Raw genomic sequence first — 23,360 nt, forward strand, 5'->3', positions numbered from 1 at the left:
CACATATCTGGGTAGCAGGGAAACAATGCTGTTTTGTCCATTTCTACTCAAGAATGTGTTCTGTTTCAAAATGGGAAAAATATATAGGATCTGTATTATTACTAATTTGAAGAATAGCGAGTAGTACAAGCTAGGCTATGCAAGGTAGATGAAAGCTACTTTGGCCTGACTTTTGCTTTCTTTTTGGAACTGCCGTTTCACTAAGTGGCAAGCAGCAGAGGTCAGAGGCCAAACGAAAAGGATAAGCGTCAATGGGAGGCCCTGTGGTGTGACACAAGTGCATAGTGGTATATTGTCCACAGCCCATGAAGAACTTGTCAACAGCTCAGTGAGAATCCCTCAAAGGAGCGTCTATGGTTTCATTGCATCCTGCTCCCTGGAGGCGGTGGCAGATACCCAGGGAAGGAACAGCTATATAAGCAAGATGGCTCTCTAGGAGCTCTCCTGTCTTCTAGCATTTGTTTTTATTTATCAACCTAAAGATTTTCGGTAGAAAAAGCTTCCAAACAACTGGAAACTTCTATACAAGCAAGAACTGCTAGAAGCAGTTAATTATGCCTTAGAAAGCTAGATGTGAAAAATAAATACAAATAATATTTGCTAAATTGGCTCAGGTTACATTAAGCTCCTGCAAAATCTTCTTGGAACGTCCCAATGTCCAGTCTTTCATTCTCCTGTGAAACCCAAACTTACCTAAGCAGCAGATCAGGCCTTGATGAACCAGAATTTCCTGCAGGGGAAACAAATAAGACATAGCGTTCTTTTCAGGAAAAATTAATTATCAAGTTATCCTCTGAAATACGACCTCTTGCAACAGGCAAGCTCTCATTTAATCGTTCTTATCACTGAAGTTATTACAGACAGCATGAAGAGCATCAACTGTTAAATGGCAATGATCAGATTTTTCAATCCTGGTATACAGCTAACGGAGTTGAACAGAAGAGAATTTGTCTCACAGTTGAGGAGAATCCCTGCCTTTCTAGAATAACCTGTTAAAAAGTATGCATTATGCACACACGTTGCCTTTGTTCTGGTTTTATATAGCCCCTGGAACAACTGAGTAAGAGCCCAGGAAGGGTTTTTTAGGCCTAACATCATGCAAGTAATAAATCATCATCCCTATCCCATTTTGAAAAGAAACCAGGAAATAAGCTGAAGAATCTTGAATCGTGTCTGTAACAATACGGACAATGAAGAGATTCATCAGGAAAAGAGATCAGAAGAAATTCAACAGCATCTGTTTGCCGGACAAGGCACATCACAAAAGTGTTTGTGGATGGACACGCAGCCAGGTTTATTAATAGAGAAACAACAGGACTAATCAGGAGGTGAAAGCCGGGAAGGGGGAGTGAGGGTGGGGGCAAGGAGAGAGTCAAGGAAGGCGGTCAGCTTGTGTTTCTGCAGAACAGGTAGGGAACTGGCCTGGGGCTGCAAAGCACATTTTAATGAATTTCCTCTGGCTCTTAATGAATTCAAGCATTCCATATTTTTTACCTTACTTTCAGATCTCCCTTAATCATCATTTTAAACACAATAAAATATGCAAGCAATAAAGATGGATCTCAGTATACTGGCCACCTAACTTTAATGCAGCGGAGGAATTTTTGCCATCAGGCATTTTTGTCTACGTTTCTATCACCTGTATTATTCCAGATCTGCTGTGTTGAAATAAATGGGGTTATGGCAGCGTGAACTGAAACAGAGGTAAAGCAGACCCTCACACTGTAAACTTGATACCATTTGTGGGATGTAATGTCGCATGTTTCCGCCCGCTGCCCCCAAGGCCAGAAGAGCTCAGGCTGTCTAACTGAACAAAGCAAAATCTAGAGCACCAAGGTTTTGGAGAAATGACTGGCAAGGAATCAAACCATAACTCATAGATGTTGGAAGGCAGGTTGAGCTGCTCTGAATAAAATACAGCCCAAGTTATCACAAAATAAATACCTTAGGATTGTTAATAACAACAGGAACGTCCAGTTGTTTAAACCTCTGAGGGGTCTTAAAACACACTGGCAAATACCAGTCAGCCAGCCAAGCCTGACAGCATCCCACACCTTCAAGAGATATGCACAGACACTTTGAAACAGCATTTTCAACTGCCAGCTTGAAACCAAGAGCATCCAACTTGAATCAAATCTTGCTATTCAGCAATATTGGCACCTGCATCTCCTGTCAATTCTAGCAGGAACTGTGACAGATCTACAAAAATTAAGATTTCAGACCCAGCCCAAAAGCTGTCTTTGGAACACAGCTCCTCTGCCTCAAGCAGGGTATTTGCACACTTCTGTCAGAGCTGAGCAGACACTACCAAACAGGAGCCCCAGCTCCTGGACTGACAGGCCACAGTTCCTCTAGCCTTTGCAGCTGCTACAACTAAATTTACAAGCACTCAAAAAACCTTGGCACTTTCTTCTCCATAGTTATAATGCAGTCCCACTCTTTACACTAAGCTTACCTAAAATCAACCTGATTAGAAGAGCAGCAGCAGCTGCCTGCTGAGAGCTGCTCATTCAGAGAAGAGGAACAACAGGGCAAGCAGGCTTCCTGGGAAGCACAGGCTAGCACTCAGTCATGCTGCTGCTGCTACAGGAAAGCAACTTAATTTGGGTGCATGTGAAGCGCATTGTGCTTCCCGCACAAAGACACGCTTTGATCAGCTGCCTTTAGAAACCTGGAGCAAGCTCCTTTTAAATACAGCATTTGAACCTTTGGCAATAGGAAGCTTTTTACCTTTTTGTCTGAAAGTTTCCCAGTAGGATACAAAGGCTTGGGAAATCACAGCTGTAGTCATCCTTGGAGGCCACATTTACTGGTTTTGTCTTGTGAGCCCACTCCCCATCAACGTCAACAGGAGATGGACATGGAAGATGAAGACCTTAAAGAATCACTCCACTTTTCATCCCTTAACGCTCAAACTCCTGACAAGAAGGGCATTTAAGTGAACTAGACACAGCTTTCAAATCCACTTTCAAAACTGACTTTGGTCCTGTTCCTCCCCTCTGCAGAGCCAAAAGTGACTTCAGCTTGTGCAAGCAGAATCAGGCTTTGTCTGTCCCCACAAAGATAGCAACTGCCCTAACCATGAGTAGTGTGCTTCATACATGGCACACATGGGACAATTCTCCATGGTCACACTGCGCCTGGCTGCCACGACACACCAGCATGGTATCATTTCTTACAGGTTGTGGTTCTGAACACAGCTGAAACCACTCCCTGGGATATTCAGAGTGTAACCGAGAAAAAAAAAGAGGAGAAAACCAGAAACTTTTTTCTGCAAATCCCACAGAGCACTCCATAGCATTTTCATAAATGATAAAGTCATTCATAAACCTCAGCAACTGCTAAGAGATCACAACATGGAAGCAATAAACTCTTCAGATCTCTTTATGGAAAATGGATAAGGACATTCTTTTGAACAAAAGGATAATTATCTGGCCTCTGAACATAGAAAGTTGGCTGACTTGAGAGAAAACCCAAATGATTTACAAGATCCTGCTAAATTTCTGCTCCTCTGTTCACCCAAGGCTATCTAGCAAAGAGCCAATCTTGCACTACTGAAGGCAGCTTGACTTGGTTGGATGATGGGCACTGTAAGGAGACGCAGAAGGGAGAGTGACCGAGCAGAAAGAGAACAAAATTTATGTGAGGTTTATTCACAGACCTGCCAATCCCTGAACAATTGTAGTGTGGGAAACCAGAATAATGCACTGAGCTCTAAAGATGAAAACCATATTGAAAGGACTAGATGTCACTGCAAAATTAAAAGATAAACAGTATCTTTCCCTTTAATGGCACCAGTACCACGTGACTCTTAATGAATTATGTGAAAACAGATTTACAGGCTCATGCCCTAAACTTATTCCTCCTCTGATAAGAAAACATGCAAACATAATGATCTGGAGAAGAAAATTAAATCCCCAGGACTGGATCATATTCAGAATAAAAACAAAGAGGTTCTTCAAAAGCTAATCTCTCAGAAGTCTCAGTACAACATGATACTCTCTCAAGGTGCAGATTTCTCTACCTTGCTGCTTAAGCGTGCTTTACTACGCAGAGTGTAAGAATAAGGAGCACTTCTTTTTATTTCAGTTAAAAGGGAACAAATTCTCTGGAATGACAAAAGGAGGAAAACAAGACCCTAGAGCATGAAATTAGAAGTGGTAGGAATCCAGTTCTCAAACAAATACAGAAACGTCGCTTGATTACTGGCTATCAATTATATTTATTTTATGAAAATCCAGCATAGTGTTTTCTTTATCAGCTACTATGTCAGGCATTTCTGAATAAATATATCCATATATATATTCAGATATCCAAAGCAATCCCTCCAATGAAAGGAAGTGAACTTTATCATTACACTGACCTGTATGTGAAAGCAACTGCCAAGGGTGTTTCAGGGAGCACCACCCTAATGAAACCAGAGCTGGCAGTTGCCTTCCTGCTGATTTCTCAAAATCTAGAATAATATGAACTGTCCCCCAGGATTTACAGACCCTGCTACCCAAAGCCTCCCCACTCACACCCTTCCATTCTGTTTTCAGCTGGACAAACCATTTCTCCTCCCCATAAAATTTGCCCTTAGTTTATACCCCCACCATAAAACGGGAAATGCACCCCGCTGCAAGAGGCCACCTGCAGAGTCTGAGCTCTGGTCCAGTTCAAGTTGCCAGCGTGGAAATACAGAAACTCTGGCTCCTGTGGATAAACAGCTATAGAGGAACCCCAGTGGCAAAAAAACTTGCCGACTGTTGTTTAGCCAGACGGTGACTTTAGGGCTGTGGCAAAGACAGATGTGGGAGAGACCTGTAGACGTCATGTTCAAATAAACCAAAGGAGTTTCAAGTTCAAAGCCCTCTGCGGAAGGCTAAGCTCCATGGCACAGGGAGAGAGCACAAGAGTTACTACTGCACATGAAGAGGAGACCCCTAGGCATCACATGGTGACAAGCTCATTCTCCATGCATTGTCAGAAATCCAGACCCAACACTTTGGGGCAGCAAGGAACCCCTGTTTCTTCCGTAACTTTGGTTCATAATTTGCAGCTCCTGTGCATTGGCAGGGTCAAAGGCAGAACCAACGGCTCTGATTCCAGATCTCCAGCTCCACCAACATGCCATTTCGTTCTCCTTTTATCTTCCCGAAACAAAGCTGAGAGGAAAACACCACCACAACCACTGCTCCCTAATGACAATTAGGGAAAAGATGCAGCCCAGCATCTTCCAAGTGCTCTCTTCCAGGTGGCGTAACTTGACAGATGAAGAAGACAGTAGGCAGTTGATCCCACCTGTACAGGGACCACAGTTACATCTTGCATCCTCACACTGATGCACGCAGAGCTAGCACAAAAGCAGGGGACTCTGCTTCCTCAAGTCAGAGCCTGGCCCAGAGCATGGCAGAAGGGGACACCATAGCAGTGAGGTCCAGACTCCTTCAGCTGATAGCTCCTTCCCTGCTGCGGACACTGCTCCTTCAAAATCCCTTCCTAACCTCTAGACAGCTCAAAGAAGAGAAAGGGGAGGACTAACGCACCGCATATTTACTATATCTTTTCTGTGATCTTTGGTGCTGAAATTTTGCCCACCCCTCTACCTTTTGCCTGTCAGCTATCACGTCACAGTTACAGACCAGTCCTATGAAGTGCCGAAATTATTAAATGCCTTTCAGCTTGGTTCTTTGGGCATTCATTGAGTAAACGGGCTGTCCTAGAAGGTTCTTGAATCAAGATCTACACATTAAACCCAGAGTTTCTTACCTTTCCCACAGTGTTTATTTCAATCATCCAACATTATCTCCAAAAGGCCACAAAAGGAGCTTTAAAAAAAAATAAAAATTAAATACCTGGTTCCCAGACCAGCTTCTTCCTGCAAACTTCTCTGTGGAGCAATCCCAGTTCCTGAATCAATGAGGATGACTTACATAGGCATACCTGCTGCCTCTAGAATGCAAGATCAACTTCTCAATTCAACACATTATTGATTTTACTCCAGCTGGTCACTTTAGGTCATTTACAAAACTGCAAACAAAATTTACTTTAGCAAGCAAATCACAATGTTTACAGATTAGAAACATACATCTTTAACACACCCACATTTTCTCCCATTGGACCTGTGGACAACTTAAAGATATGCAAAATACCTGCAGGCTGGTATCCCAACACCCTACGCAGCTTCTGTTTATTTCACATATAAATTGTTCTCCAGGAGGCAGCCACTAAATATTGAGTGTTCATAGTACTAAAAACGGGGTACTTGGGTAAATGCATGAATCTAGAAATTTCTTAATTCTTTATTGTGTTCTGCTATTATATATGCATGAGGCTACAAGGAGGAAATTTAATTTTATTTTTTTTTAATAGAAGATCATTCTCTCACATCAAGTCTCTTATATGTATATGTACCAAAACCTTCTGTGTCTTGCAACACACTAATGACTGCTCTTCAATTCATCTTCAGAAGTTAAAACTGGGTTTTGACATTTTCTTATTTAACAAATACATTTATCAGTAGTAATCTCGCATTGTTCTAAGGAATTTCTCAAATAATCAAACATGACTAAAAAAAGACTAATACTGCTTTTATTGTTTCAAATATAAAAGTGTATACACATGATGCAAAAAATATATTAAGTAATCCAGTGTAATCTGGATAATTATTTTAAATGCATACTCTGAAACCCTGAATGTGTCAGCCTACAAGCCCACTTCCTATGTTTTTCGATCTGCAAGATCTGCAAGTAATTTTGTCTTGTTTTCACAGAGTGCAAAGACATTCCATTTGTTTACACTAGAGACAAATTTTACTCAATTGACGCAATTCCATTGATTAAATAATGGCTTTCTTCCTCATTTCAGGCAATTTCAGCCTTATGACATAAAAGAGGTAAGTGATTGTCATCTGTGTTCATATTATGTGACGGGCAGATTATCAGCTATGAGCCTTATTGCCTAATGACAGGACCTTTTCAAGGACTGATTTAAGTCTGAATGCTCATAACCTGTTCTGAAAACTAGGCAGATGGTTAAATAAGTCAACAAAGGGTCAACTGTAGGCCAACTACAGGTGATTTAACTGGAGGGACCTCTAGTAGGTCAAGTGAAATAAAGCAGATATAATTCATCCAACTTATGCATTAAAAACACTGGTGAAGACCAACTTCTGTTTACCTGCCACCTTTGTGATAACGCTCCTTTAACAAGATTATTAGGCCATAACAAGGTCCTCTTCAACAACTTCAGTAACTTCAATAACAAGGCCATTCAGGTCCTCTTCACAGCTTTTTTTTAAAGCGAAAAAGCATACAGAAGTCTGCATATTCCTTACCATCACAGAGTTTTGTCTTAGAATAAAATGCAGAAATAGCTGTTGTGAAAATAAGAAAGAAGGTAAGAAAATAAAATCCTTAGCAATCCCAGCAAATAGATCACCATTGAAATACTTTTACAACAAGAAAGGCATTTGTTCTAACGTGCTCACACAGTGCTAATCCCAAAAAGCATTACTGTACCCATCCACAGACTCTTCAAAACCTTAACACGAAACAGTCTCGTTTTCGGGTGTTAAACTTGTGTGAGGTATTGGCCACCACACAGAAGCCCAGGGATGGCTCCGTTCCTCAGGTCAGCGTGGGATGCCCATGGAGAAGCAGAACAAGCCTTAGCCCAGGCGCGGTGCTGAGCGGGCTGCAAGCACAGTGCTGATGCTCACCTGTACATCACCTCTTTAACGACCGACCAGAAAAGGCTTTTTGAATCTTATTTCAGTGAAGTTCCACTGACATCTAGTGGGCAGCCCTTCTGCAGTAACGTATCTCACCGGGTAACTTGCCAATTGCTTTGAGGGAGGCTACAGAGCAAGGCTTAGACAGAGAATGGTAGATCTGAAAGGAAACTTTAAAGGTTTTCTAGTCCACCTCCCTGCCCTAATGCAGAACCAACTATACCTGCGTCGTTCCTAACACACTCGCACAAACAGATCTTAAAAACCTGCCTTGATGGAGCCACAGCCACCCCAGCCACGCGTCCTCCTGAGCAGTCTGGCAACAAGTTAGGCAGTGAACTACACGCTCACTATCATACCCTTTCTTTCCCCGTCTTGTCCTACTCACACCAGGCATGGAGAACAGCGAGTGCTTATAACTCGCCTAGTTCCCTGGATGAGCAATTGTAGCATAATATACAAACGGCCCTGATGAGTAGCAAGTCACTCTACAACATATGCAACCTCAGCTTCTCACAAATGCATGATTTGTCCAAAACCAGATGAAATTTCACAGATGCAGCAAAAAAAAAAGCACATCCTTGGCCACAGGACAATGCCCCAGCCAAATTGCAATACCTTAATCCAAAAGGAAAAGCACAAACCCCCATTTCTCAATCTCATTTTCAGCAACAGTTTCAAAAGCAGCGTACTCAAAGCGCTCTGCTCGCACTGAAGCTTTTAGCTCCAAAAGGTAAGGTTTAGCAGCCAGGTGCGACAGTAGCAAGGATTTTATAAGGGACAATACTGGGTAGTTGTAGCTCCAAGTATTACTTACCTGCATTCCCCTGTATATAATGTATCAGTAGCTAATCCTTTTCTAAATAACACTGCTCAAATGATATTTCATAAACCATGGTACAGACTTGTTAGGTTTCAGCTGTAATTCCAAACACTAAAGCCATCTAAATGCTACAAAAACAACAGTAATGTATTTTCTGAACAAGATTCTACATAAGCATATTATAGACACTCCTGAAACTTGCTTGAATAGCACAAAGGTAGTTTTTTTCTAAGCCAGTATCCAGACCTTGGCGGTTTAGGCTGCTGTGTGTGCTTCACACCACACAGCAACATCTGCTAGCAGTTAATTTGGAAAATGGGAGACTGTCACCACAAAATGTAGACCTTTTAAAATAAACACAAGAAAAATATTACCAAGCAAAAATAAAACTGCATAATAAATACAAGTGGGTGGTAGCTACACACTGGTGTAGAGGATTTTATAATAGATCAAACAAATCACCATACCGAAACTGCCCACCACAGTGCCGCTTTCAAGAGACTGCTGGTTGTCAGACTGACATCTGGACCTCTCTCATCCTCCCTTGCTGTTTCTTCCCCCATTAAAAAAAAAAAAAAAAAAAAAAAAGTCTTAATTATCTATTTACTTTCATGGGATGGTAATATTAAAAATATAAACCCCAAACCCTAAATTTCCAAAGTACTCTGTCAGCAAGAAAAGCTCAGTCTTTTTTCTTTATGAGCTCAAACTATAAAGCAGCAGAGAAGTACACTCCCTCCCAACATTAGATGAAATATGGCTTAAAAGCATAGTCAGGACCAAGTTACTGGGCCTCAGTGGAAATGTTCTCAGACAAAACTGTTTGCATTAAATAATGGGGGCTGGAGAAAAAGCAAAGTTTTTCCTTATGTCTTTATATCCTTCAGTATGAATAAAAAAATAGTTCTGCAATTTTCAAAAAGAAAAAAAAAACATACAGTGAGTAGTTAATTGTAAAATGTAGGGCAAAAATTCCAGTGGTCCAGGTGATATCAACTGGCAGAGGTTATTTTGTAAGTCTAGCCAAACAGGGCTTAGTAAATGTTATTATCAAGATCATGTTCAAAGAAATATCCCACTCCTATATGCCATTAGACCTCAGTCAGGAATCACAAGCCCTCCCCTGTTTGCATTTAAATGGGAATCCCACTAGCAAAATGAACTTTTCAGCTACTACTATCATCGTGAGAACGGGATCTCCTGTACTGATTTTTCCTCGCAATCTGGTGCTCTTAGGGAGTCCCTCCCAAGTTTTCAGAAAGACTGTGACATCTTCAGTCTGAGAGCCCATTCCTGAGTCAGGCTTGTGCTTGGCTCTAACAGTTCAGACCTGTTGACTGATTGCATGGGAGACTACATCATGAATGTCTAGGGAGAAGGGGGTTCTGCAGAGCTCCCAAGGAATCACACTAAAAAGAGTATATGTTATAAAAAAATCAGAGTATTAAGGCTGTCACCTTGAGCACTCAAAGTGGTTTGGTCCACAAGATGACCTGGGTTTGACCAGTAGGTTTGAATGCATTCCAGCTGAAGACAGTGGGGAAAATAAACTTAATAAAATAAAATAAAAGCTCAGGTACTCCCAGCTTCTCACAGATGGTCTCCAATTCTGGGAGTCTCACCATGCAGTGGGAGTCTGAACCAGATTTGTCTAAAGTGCTAATGTCTCTCAAAACCAGCTGAAATGATTGGAGCCTCTCAACGTCCCTGTTGCAGACTAAATCCCCTCTACTGCTCTTTTGGGCCATTTCCTCACCTCACACAGGCAAATTAAAAATTAATGCATTGATATGAAAGTCTCAGATAGCTTCATGATCAGCACTATAGAAAAGTCCACAAAAAGAGAGAGCTTTATATATAAAGGATACATTGGAAACTTATATGACCCAGAAGACCTGGCAAAACCCATGGAATAACCAAGTGAGACACCGAATATTCATTCATTCAATGAGTGCTGTCCATCCTGTCCCCTGTGCAAGGCTGAGCTACCCTCAAAGGTGCAAGCCACATATGGGCAAAGAGGGCCCCTACTACAGTGGAAACAAGGATTTCAGACAGTCCTGGGGGGAGAGCCCTGCCCAGTGAGTTCCCTGGCCCCTTGGGTCTGCCAGGAGCTACAGGAAATGGTGTTCCCTACAGCAAAAAGCTGGCTTTTTAGGGAACTGAATGTACTGCAACTGATAGTACTCAGGTCAGATGTCAAAGGAGGACTGGTGCCAGAATGGTGATATATGGCTGGCATGAAACAGCTTGGGGCGTCACCATCACCTTCCATCTGAAGATATCAAAGACACAGTCAGACACGAACAGATAACATCCACTCACACTTGGAGAAACAGGAATTCCAGTGCTTCCAAATACTTCTATCCCCAAGGTAGTTCCAATGTATTAACCCCTGTAGAACTTGTAAGTATGCAAGGTTATCAAGCTAGAAACAGGAAAACAGAAAAATAGGATTCTGACAAGCATTTTCAGGTGTGCTAAGTACCAATTTTACTGTTTGATCAAATGAGATATACTAGGCTAAGGTTCCTCTTCCTTCACTATGGGTAGATCTAGCAGACACAGCTCCCTTTGCTGTGGGGAGTGAAAGCAGCTGCTGCCGACCCCCCTGCTTCAGGGCTGCCTCCCTATGCCCCAGGCAGCCCTTGATTAACCAAGCCTGGGTTAACCACGTTAGACCTGCGCTGTTTCTCTGCTCCCACTCTTCTGTTGCCATGAACGTAGCTACTCGGCCATCTTTTGCTCTCAGGTGAGGCAAGGTCAGAGCACAACATCCTCTTGGGCCCTGCAGCACCGGGAATGTTTAAGGAATCACTCCCTGCTGTCAAACCAAACTGGGTGAGAGCTCACTTGCCTAAAAGTCTCGTGTTTATTTCATAGCGGTGATTTTGAAACCAGATCTGTTCACATGGGAACTGTGCTGTGTGTTGGCTGCAACTATGCCCATAATCCCCAGGAATCACAGGTTGGGAATAGCACATCATCTGGCTCTTTTACTGGAGGTTCTCACCACCCTTTTATTATTACAATATAGAGTTAATGATACAGCCAGGCATTAAACTTTAACGATCTAATTATAATTGTCTAAGGGGCTCAGCTCTTTCTGACTGGGCGCAGACATCTCACATCCGTACTGAGGACTGGGAATTTTCTCACTACGGTACGAGGGAATCCCTGGTGGTTTATCTGACTGACTTACAGGCTTTTACAGCTCAGATCTCCATATCCCCACGTTGCATTGTTTTTCCAGAAACTGCACTGTTACTATTACACATTTCATTGTCGTAAATTATCTTTCACGTTTCTCTTCAATTATTCAAAGCAGCCAGTTCTCCCAAGAAGCACTGACAGTGCTATACTTACATAGCCTGTTCTGCAACTGGCAGGCAATGATGAAGACACACACAAGTCAGCGTAGCTTTTGCTCACATGCTTGATGTGCTGTTCAGATTCCAGAGCTGGTTTTTACGTCTGTTGCAGAGTGTCTGTCATCACTTCTCTTCAGAAGCCCAGCAGGGTATCCCAAACAATACCAGTCTTGCAATGGGGAAGAAGGTTCCTTTCTTCCCAAGGTTTTAGTGGCAAAATCTCAAACAACAGAATGAAACATTGTGTGTCAGAGCCCAAACTGGAGGGAAAAAAGAAATAAAACAACCCCAAACAAAAAACAGCTTTTCCACCCACCCATCTGTCCCGTGAGCCCAAACTCTCCCTGACTTATGGCAAGCACCCTGGAAAATATAAGATTTCTCCAAATTAAAAGACCATATGTCTCAACCACAGTTCCTTTCCAGAGAAAATCATAGAAAGTCCTCCTACATTCATAGTCTACTCCAGTGGGAACAAGAAATTCTTGTTTACCCATTCTCCTAGGATCCTATGGGAAGAACAAACAGGGAGTGGTTTCAAGAACTAGGTGGTACTAAGCACCAGGCATCACCAGCCACTAATCTATAAGCAAACACCTTGTGATCAGTTACGTTCTGCTGGTACCTATCTTTTGTCTGCAAAGAGAAAGCACAAAACAAGTTTTCTTGGTTTCAGAGACTCCTCTCTCAGCTCAGGGCATGTGCCACCGAGCTTTTGGTGGCCTGCCCATCAGACTACCGTTGTCCCAGCGGCTGGCCCCTCTGTGACAGTCATCCCAGGATCCCAAGAACCAGAGGGCCACAGGCACCCACCTCCTCCATGCGCAGCTGTGGGCACGGGACCAGCTGAACATCAGCTGAGCCTTCACATCAACCACTTTCCCCATTACCTGTTCATCTGTCAGCTCCTGCTGGCAGTACCTGTCCCACACAAAAAGAGAAAAACACAGCCATCATGAAGAGGTCTCGGCTGCAGAGCTGACACCACACAGGAGCCACAAGCAGGTGGCTCATTAGGCCAGGGTGCAAGCACTCCACCTGAGGACCGCTGCAAGGCTGCAATCCCTTCTCAGAGAGTCACCTTGCACCTTTGCCACAGCTCTGGATGGAAGATAAAGGTAACTCCAAGAAGCTACTCTCCTTTTCCCAGACACCTAGCCCAGATAATGTTCCTTCCAAGAGCTTCTTCAATCAGCTGCCCATGCAGGGTCCATTCCAAGTTCCCTTGCACCATTTCTTAATCATACCCAATATCTGCTGCACTGCACCTGGGAACTGATGAAACAGACCCCAGGTTCCTGAATTACACTGATTTCTTTGCAGTGATTTGAGGCTGTCTCAGCAAAGCTTCTTTTTCACGGAGGCTGAGGAACATCATACTCATCTGTGGGCTCCTAATCCCTTCAGAACAAAGACTACTTTCAAGAGTTTTTCAAATTGCTTTCAATTTGTTTGGTTAGATATTGCAGAAAAGCAGCCATGGAAGATTTTATTGAACCCTGGCATGCAGTGACCTTGTTGCTCCATTTCATCACTGGTTCTAGGGTCACCCTATTAGGGATAATACTGGGAATTACAGGATTATTTTATGCTTCCGGATGCATTTTACATAGAGTAATTTATTCTGTCTTCCCTTTCATGAATGCCTAATGTAAAATATGAGACAGAGGGTTTATAAGATGCTAAAGATATTAAGCTTTCACCTAATCACTATTGTTTGAGGTCCTATGGAAACTCAGCCTGATCTGCAGCTGGGTATTACTAGTATCTGATCCCAGACACGTGATGGTACATTAAAAGTGCTAGTAAACTATCTGGTTAGCAGATTCACAAAGGGAAAGTTAATGAACTAGCACTATATGTACGCTGCTATGCGTCTAAGTTATATCTGGCTGCCATGTGTGCCCAGAAGCAGTTCTTTCTCAGAGTATGCTGAAAAGCTCTGTCACCACAAGTCAGGCGCACCCTTGATACTTTTCATAAGGCTCCAGAGGAAATTAATGTTGGTTCTTCCAGGTTACAGCTTTTGTATGATAAAAAACCCTACACCAGCTGTATCATATGGAAAACAGAAACAGATCAGAACAGAGACAGGTAACGTAATCCACATGCAACTGATAATTCAAGTACGGGTCTGATGTTCAACATTTGACACAATGATAGATGAGTCCAGGGTTTACCTTCCTAAAACATCCAATATCAGAGGGAGAAATGAAAGCAACACAAAAATGTGCAGCCTGATTGTGACTGAAGGTGAGCTGTAAAAATGGAATAATTGTTACTGAAGGTGACCTTCCAGTCTGTAGTGAAGTCCCTAGTTATTTCAGTGTGCTTTATGCTAGGACACGTGTGACCAATCTGAAGGTATCAAGAAATTTTGTGTATACTACCAAGCTCTGAATGATTTGGCCTGAAGATGCAGAGGATACACAAGGGCAAACCTCATCAGAGTTGCCAGCCTCATGCACAGGGCTGAAAGACACTCAGTTAATAAGATGACTGGGTGCTTAATAAATGCCTCGATGAAACACAGAGATTAAAATCTTGGAGGTCCCTCCCATGGTGTTACCTCAATATAAAAGAGGAATAATGCAGTGGGCAGTCAAACTGAGAACACAGAAATCAGCTAACATGAGACCTCATTTCTTGACACACTGCACATGAGACTGGTGAGAGCATCAAAGTGAACCCCGCAGACAGCATTTTTGGGTGAATCATCCCGTCTACCTTTTAGTCACTCATTTGCAGGCCCTTTTTGTGGAATAAGGCAAGACAGACTGCACATACAGAGAGAGGGCTGTGTTTTATGGGAACTGAAGAGGTGTGCTTATAGTGAAATCCATCTTGTGCTCAAAATTCAGCGTCAAATTTTTCAGTAATTATCTGTACCAGGAGCTCATAAATGCACCCCTTAGATCTTAACTCAAACATTAAAAATATTCAAGTATATCTGTACAAAATTTGTCACTGTCCACACAAAAATTCCTTGCCAGGATCCATCATTTCCCCTGTATCCTAATTTGCTGTTTTCACTATCTCTGGGTTTTTCTCATCAGAAGAATTCTTCTTTTAACCTGGTTTCATATCAAAGCAAGTTCTATCTTCATTAACACGCAATTTATCACAGAGAGAATGAAGATTTACAACATCTCGTTCTGCCTGGAACAGGAAACACTCCACCAACACAGCTCAGCGTGTCTGCGCCTGCAAAGTCACCGCAGCCTGTTGTCGCGTGACATGAAAGAGATCTCAGTTACAGAGAAGGTCCCATACTTCTCTGCCAAATGAAACTTAGAAGTCTAATTTTTGCATGGCTGAACTGCTTTGCCAATACAAAACAAAGGCCTTGAACTGGGGCTCCACGATTTCAAAAAAGAAATGAATTACAGTTGCTCAGATACTACAGCAACAAGCATGGTGGATACCCCCGGTTTGGCACGTAGAAGTCAGATAACAAAATTTAAATCCCCATTCATTTGATTTTTGGCTGTTTGCTGTCACCCAGCACACTGCAGCTTGAGTCTTCTCCCACACACACGACCCAAGTAACCCAACTTAGCAGCAAGGGGCAAACAGCACCTGCCTTCCACAAGGTACCAAACTGCCACACAGGTGGGTCCTTGGTGCCAACGCAGAAACCGGTTCCTTTTTCTTTCCAATTCCCTTCTCTGCTGAGCAAAGGAAAGGGAAGGGTAGAAACACACACAAGGAAAATTAGCATTTCATTGACTCCACCTTCCCTTTCTTTTCCTGCTTGACTTTGCTTTCCCATCACAGCCCACTGGGTGGATGAGAGACCGTGCCTGTGGCAGGAGCTCCAGCATCATATGGTGGGAAACCCAAAGAACCCGCCTGCCACCTGTTTCACCACAACTCTCATCGTCTGTGGAAAAGAGTCCACTGAGTTTAAGGTGAATTCAAGTAATTTGAAGTGATCGGGGCTCTCTATATCCACATTGGTTGAATGGGATATTTAGACTTTTCATTCCTAATTTTTTTTTTTACGTTGAAAAAAAATCTTACACAAAATGAAAAGACAAAAAATATCTTCCCCCCTAAATCCTAAAGGAGGACCTTTTGAACCTGCTGACAACCTCAGAAACAGACTCTTGATTCAGAGCAGTGACAAAGCAATTCAGATTCCAGAATTCAAACTAAAAACAATTCATCAGATTTATGCCTAGCCTGATGCATGCTTTCCTAGCTTGTAAATGCATTACATGTGGCATCTAGGAATAAAGCATTCAGCCTCAAAAAGGAAGAGGGAATATATATGAATGAAACCTTGCGTGGGAATATTCGGTGCTGTTCTTCCCTGCTTAGCAGTCTGAAAATGCCGCTTCGGCTTTGGTGATGTTTTCTCAACTTGAGCTGCACTATGACCTCAGATGACCCAGACTGCTATGAATCCGGCCACTGTACATTTGATCCAGAATACTAAACAACTAGTGTCATTTTCAGTCAGTGCTAAATCCTGCCTGACCTAGATAGAAAAGCCCTTACATCCCATTGCTAATCCCTTCGGTTCCATCCAAGCAGTGAAGCCTGTAAGCAAACACAGCACACAGCCTTTAAGAAAAGCAGGCAAACAAATTGAGTTTCACAGAAATCTAAAAACTCAGCCTTCAGGAGATTGACCCGAGTAATACCAGTCTCCGTACTCTCTAGAAACATATTTCTCTGTACTGCACAAATGCTTTCGGACCATTCTGTGACGGCAAATAGGTTTTGTCTTTCTTCAGCATATCTCTCTAGGACCAGACTGGAGCAACAACATATTGATTATCTCTCTCTGGTCTTCTAAAAAGGTACATCTTGCATGAATCTCACAAGAAGTTTAAAAAAAAAGTTACAATTTTAAAATATTTTGCTTCAACATGCCAGACATTCCATTGCACATTTTTTCCCTTAAAATCATGATTCTCAGCCACAGCCACCTCATCAGTATAGAAATAGCTGATTTTCCCACAGTCTTTCCAACAGTCAGAAAACAAAGCTGCACCAAGATGGTTCAATTTCATTGGAGTCAGCACCTACTGAGCAAATGTGGTTTAGGTTTCTTTTAAGCATTCAAAAACGTTTTTCATAATAACGCCAGATGGCCTTGCAATCAAAACCTTCCCATTCAGCCCTTTACCTCCAAATTCACTGCTGATAGTGTATGGATTTAAATTTGAATACACAACACAGAAGCTGTTTCAGATTTTCTCAAAAAAATAAAGCAAATCACCTCTGTAGCAACAAATCTTCCAATTGCATTAACTGTTCCCTGGCTTCCACATACCTTTCCAAATATGATGTGAAAAAAAGAGAAAGAGAAAGAAAGAAAATTTTCTTGACTACCATCACAAAAGAAATCGTTCCTTAATTACAAACAGGACACCCTTAAGCTGAGAACTGAAGAGAAGGGCAATCTATATGACCTTTCCCCATCATTTTGCTTTGAAATATGGGGTAGGCAGAAACAATTGATGTGAACAGATTTAGTAAGAAAAACACCAGTGGCAACGTTTTATATTTAACAACACCAGGCCTTCTCCAGGACAAAGAATAAAAATGAGAATACTTGTTATGTACTCTTGCAAAATGTACTGTGTATTTAAAAAGAAAATATTTGCTTATCAGTTGTGGCTGTATAATGTCAAACATACGGTAGCTACATGATATTTTAACCTTACCCCCAAGCTACGAGGAAATTGGGTAGATAGTTGGTTTTCTAGTGTCTTTAAAGTAACTAAACATGAAAGGTCAGACTTAGGAAGAACAGTAGATAAGCTGCCCAACAAGGCCGGCAGAGCTGAGGAAACATGCTCATGTGTGATGGATATTCCAATGTTTGCTTAAAAACATGTCATAAATGTAACATTTAGTGATGGTTTAATGCACCCCACGTGAATAAGTAGTGGAATTTACACAAGAAAGAAAAGGATATGAGAGGCTGATTCAGAGGGGAGAGAGATGGCTGTGTTAACACTCTTAGACCAATTTTAATTCACTTTATGATATACTATTATAGTTACTGGTCTTATGATCATGCCTCACACTTAGTGTAATCATATTTTCCACAGACGGCCTGCCCTCAGACACCCAGCCTCAGAACACTACCCTGAAGTCTGAGCCACAGTGTCATCACAAAGGGCTAATACAAAGCAAGGAAATGGCAAAAACGTGCCTGCACCTGCCCGGGCTGGAAGCAGCATCCTCTGAAGTCAACTGAAAAAGGTTTTCCACAGATTTTGATGTAAAACTCAAGAAGAAACATCAGCACAATTTGAGGTGCTTGCTATTAGAATTTGTTAAAACTTGTAATAACTGTTGAAGGGCAATGGTAAGCATCACAAGTTTGTTTCTTGCCAATACGGAATATTTCAATGTTTTGGAAAAAGAGACATAGGGCCTGTTCCTATACACAGGGTTTAAAATTCCACTACTCAGTGATGGTGTGCAAGACATCTGGAAGGCAGGATATCTCTGAGGGAGTAATGAGTCCTACCACAGTCACCCACCACCAATGTACAGGTAGAATGTTGCGGTGAAAGGGGACTGCCCTTCAAGCAGGTGGGCATCTCACAACAGTAGAAATCTCAACAAAGATGGTGTTGTCTAGTCATGAACTCCAGAAAATTTTTATCTATTCCAGTGGAGGTTTGGTAGTGTAGAATTCAAAGAGAACGTCTTCCCCTCACCCTCATTAGATCGGTTTTAGAGCGCTGGATCCCACACCGGAACTTACACTGCTGAGAGGCTGATTTATATCTATTGAAAAAGGTAAATATATAATTTTTTTTCTTTACAAATATATAGATATATGCTATATGCCTGTCATGAAGTTTTCTTGAAGCTAATTACATAACTTTACTTTTAATCCCATAATAACAATGATGGCCATATGCTTGGCTGCTTTGTTCTGAGACCAGTTGAAGCGGTAGTCACTAACTGCTGCAGAGTTTAGAAATTTGCAGTGGACATGACAACTAACATTGCAATTCAAAAATTACAGCTTTCATTCAAGCAGATTACTCACAGATATCGCTGTTTTCTTTCTGTGGTTTACGGAATCAAAAAACACATCTCTCGCCCAGCTACAGAAAACACTCCCAAAACACCACTGTTTGTCAAACAAGCTCAGCCGGACTGCACCGGCGGTACCCAGCTCCTCCTGCAGCTGCTCTTCAGCAGCAACAAATGAAGCCTCACAGAAGCTCGGCAGGGCTGCAGAGCTGGCACTCAGCAGCCGAGCAGTCCCTGTCCCCAGCCACGCTCCGAAGCTGTCCCGGGACCTTTCCTGTGTGCCATCTCAGTGCAGCGATGTTCATGGGGACACAGGAATGGGATTTGTGGGACAGAAACATCACATGCCTCCTTCCGCCATTGTCCCGAGCCAAAGCCTGTGCTATACTTTGGACAAACAATGGCAAATGGATGTTGGAACACCGCTGGTGTACAAGTGCCAATCTGTATAAACTCTATTTAATCTGATATTCCCCCATTGTAGACTTGTGATACTGTACTTCGCCTTAATTTTTATGAGATTTTATTTCACTGAAGTTTTGAGCGTTCCCCCTGACTTCCATAAGTCTGGGGTTTATTGTACACCAGTCAGTTCTCTCACATCCAGCATACAGTGCCTGTAAATTTCAGGTTAATTAACTCACATCTGGTTTTCCACAAGCAGAAATACCAAGTGCTGCAGCCAACTACGATTGCTAGCTAAAGTGCTTTGTGCTCTCACTTATTTGGGGATGAAACTAGCGCATCTTTGATTTTTACATCTATATTCTTAAAGTCTGATGCCTTGTTAGAAGGCCAAGGGTTATTAATTTCAAAACCAGAAGGTAGAGTTTAATGAATAATGAATAGCAGCTGTTGGAAACAAATCTTTGTAGCCCTGGGACCGTCTTTCCCTATGTTACAATTACACTTTGATTGACCTCAACAATAACTAACAAGCATGCCCAGCTGGATCATAAACCAAGTATATACTATGTCCAGATATGGTGTAAAATTTCACATCAATGTAACACTCACTGTCACTCTAACTTTGTCCCATCATATGTCAATCAGACTTACAAATAAACTTATTAGAGCTGGGACATGCATTTTCCTAGGGGAAAAAAGTTCTTTACTGGCAATGAACACACCGTTTAGAAAAATTATGAGTACATAGGGGTGGCTCTACTTCTGAAGAAAAGCTTTTTGTCATGACAGATGTGTGGGGCTTGTTCACTGTGTGACTACGTAAGGGCTTTAAGGAGAGGCAGTTTTACAGGTTGCCTGAAACAGCTATATCCCCGTAGCTGGGAGGCTGAAAGCAGAAAAAGATTAAGTTTGGGCTGATCAAGCATCTGACATATTGAAGGAATGTGCTGCACTGGGACCTGGTGCTTTCGGGGGTCTGTGGGTGGGAGGCCCATGGAGTTCACTGGGGGTGCAGTGCCTCTCTCCTGTAGATGACCACATAGAGCAACACCTAAATTTGGGATCCGTCTAAACAGATGGGAATAAAAATGCAGGGACAGATTGTTTATACACGCAAAACCAGAAAAATCTGGCTTGTGCTGTTTGGTGGATGAATTACTCACAGTTTTACATCCTGTCTTATCAGATAGGAACTTTGGTCTATAGCCAAATAATATTAGGGATGAGCCACTGGCAAATAAAATGCTCCAGCCCAGGGATTTATACATACCCTCAGCTTTCTAACGTCTTATTCTCCCTTTCCTGACAGCTTGAGGCGAAACAAACGGAGAAGCAACAGATCTTTCCTGAATCAGGTCGTTGGACTTCTCCTGGGTGTCCCATTCAAAATAGCTATGTATTGTTATTTGTATTATTGTTTCCAGTGGTAAACACAATAAATTAATTTGCCACCATTTCTACCTGTTTATAGACTACACTACTACAAACCTAAAAATATTTTTGCAGGCACTTTTTCTCAAAGGGCACACCACAGCCACGCATGATTACTTAGATGGCCAAATCTCCCAGGTTTGGTTTGGCTTTCCAGCTTTAATTTCCTTGATGCGCCCTGTGAGATCACGGCACAGCACCTCACATCTGTGCTGAGCACGAGTCTGCTCAGCTTACAAGCTGTGTGCTCTGTGCTACAGAACTGTAACTGCATGTACTACCTCTCTCCATCAGAAATCAAGGTCAAGCACATCCCATCTTTTTGCAGCTTCCCCTCTTCTGCACCTCATTTAATGAGCTGAGAATAAAGCAGACTGCATGACAAACATCAACATGGATTTTGCTTCCCCTTCTACTATCACCTTGCCCTTGCTTTGTTTTCTCCAACTGACATTTCAGCTTTGTAACGCACGTCACTGATCTGTCTTAAAGAGAAGTCTTTAAGGGTTAAGTAAGAAGGGTTTTCTGATCTCATCCATCTTTACATAGAACTTCTTTATTGATTCTTATCTGATCTCAAAAGTTTTGCTCAGAGGAATAAATCCTAGTACCAGGGAATGAGTCATACACTCCCATTGATTTCAACAGAATCACAAATGTAATTAATTAAAATGCAGTTGGCAATGCCTCAGCTCCAGCCACATGATTGCAGGTACAAACTGTAGTTATACTATCATTTCAAAAACAATGAACTGTTCTTTCTAGGGTAAAAAGGGAGGTAAAAGAAAGAAAAAAAACCAAACAACACTCACCAGTAAGTAAAATTACACACCACCACCAGCATAAAGCAGTATCAGTATCTCATACCATCCCTACCAAGTCATCTGGCAGACAAGCTGAGCTTACAGCACACACTAACTTTTGACAGACCCCAGCCCAGGTGGATGGATTTGGGAAGTGAATTCCAAAGCTGAGGTCAAGTATCTCTGGCTGATCCCAGTTGCAAGTGCTGCGCTGCAGGAAGGGAAGCAGCCTCCTGGGTAACCTTTTGGGTCCAACTAACACCTTGAATTCTGCCCAGGAACTTATTAACAACCAGCAGAGCTGATCTGAAGTGTTCTTGGCATGAAGCTTCACATTGTGCACCAGCTCCAGTTTCCAAGGGTCTCAGCCCACAGCCCTGTATGGAGAGTGTGGCAATAACATAATACAGTGTCAAGGTGTCAAAGGCATGGATAACTGTGACCAGGTTTCTCCATCAGGCAGAAAAAGCCCACTTTTCTTAATAGCAGCTTAGGGGGGGAAAGACATGAATATTTTATCAAAGACTTCTCAAAGTGTTTTTATGCCCTGGACACCACTAACCTTGGAGCCCTTATAAACATTTGGTTACGGACCTGCTCTGTGCTTCAAGAATTTCTTGACCTCACCCTGGTGAAATTAATAGTTACCTAGGCGTGAAAGCAGCAGGGGGGGGTGGGGGGGGGGGGTGTCACATCAGTCCCAAAATTTCTTAGGTGTGAAGATTAGCTAGGATGTACTGGAGAAATGTCTTTGTTCTCCACAGAACTTACTTCTGCCATGCCCCTCTGAAGGTTTATGGAGGTCAGTTAATTTCTCCCATTCTCAATTCAGGACCGAGCTGTACCAAAATCTGTTGGAAAATCTATTTAAAATCATGGATAGATGAGCTGATTTTCTCCACATTTCTTCTTTTGATACTTACGTTCTGACTGCAATTAGATAAAGAATTCAAATTACATTAGGACTGGAGAAGAATCTAAAGGAATACTCCAGTTTGCTCTAATAGACTTGCTGGACCAAAAGCAGAAATAAACAAACACTGCAGATTCCTACACACGTAAAGGCAATTTGAGTCTCAGATAGTCCAGGTACAAATGTCCAGCACAAAGCTGGGGACACACAGACTGTCTGTGTTACCAGTTTATGAGCAATAATATACAGTAGGGATGCAAACTATTCTAGACCAAACTAGTCAATTAACTAAAGCTACTAGATACACAAAGTATTATTTTAGTTTATTTTCCAGTTTGGAAAATTACAAGAACTCCCTCTACGGTTGAACTGATCTATGTAAATACGAGGCTATGGGTTGAGTTACCAAGAATGCATCAGGGTTTTTGCAGTTAAGTATCTTCTTCATAAGCGATGAGTCAACAACATAAGGCTCCTGGCCCAAGTAACAAAGCTGGCTAAAAAACTAGACGTCTAAAGACCACTTTGTTAAAAAGCTTTCTAAAAGAAAGGGATCACAGAAGCAGGACTGACAGAAACATTGAGCAAAGATTATGGCGTGGGAAAGCTTCCTCCTCCATGATACGACAAACAGCAAGCAATAAGGGAAATTCAAGCAGTCTGGTACCTTGAAGGAAAAAAAAACCCAAAAAAAACAAACACCTTGTTTCTGAAGCAAAAGAATCTAAAGTAAAAATATCTTCAAAAATGTATCTCTACTTTAAAATCCATTTACTTTGTACTACTTAGCTAGAAGAGAACTTCAGGTCACTCTCCTCCTCTTAAAAGGGAAGGAAAATGAAGGGCCAGAATCCTTCACAGGGATGGTTGCACTTAGAGCCGGATA

At 42.1% G+C, this 23,360-nt stretch overlaps 1 protein-coding gene across 1 annotated transcript in view; it reads right to left on the reverse strand.

Moving 5' to 3' along the window:
* LOC308072157 (uncharacterized protein) overlaps positions 1–23,329 on the reverse strand; it is a 145,508-nt gene extending 122,179 nt beyond the window's left edge. Inside the window, exon 1 of the transcript XR_013931550.1 lies at positions 694–23,329. The gene's annotated coding sequence lies outside the window, so the exon portion shown is untranslated. The remainder of the gene's footprint in view (positions 1–693) is intronic.
* Between the last annotated feature and the right edge of the window lie 31 nt (positions 23,330–23,360).

Source organism: Falco punctatus (genome assembly GCF_963210335.1).
Source record: "Falco punctatus genome assembly, chromosome: 12".
Taxonomy (NCBI): Eukaryota; Metazoa; Chordata; class Aves; order Falconiformes; family Falconidae; genus Falco; species Falco punctatus.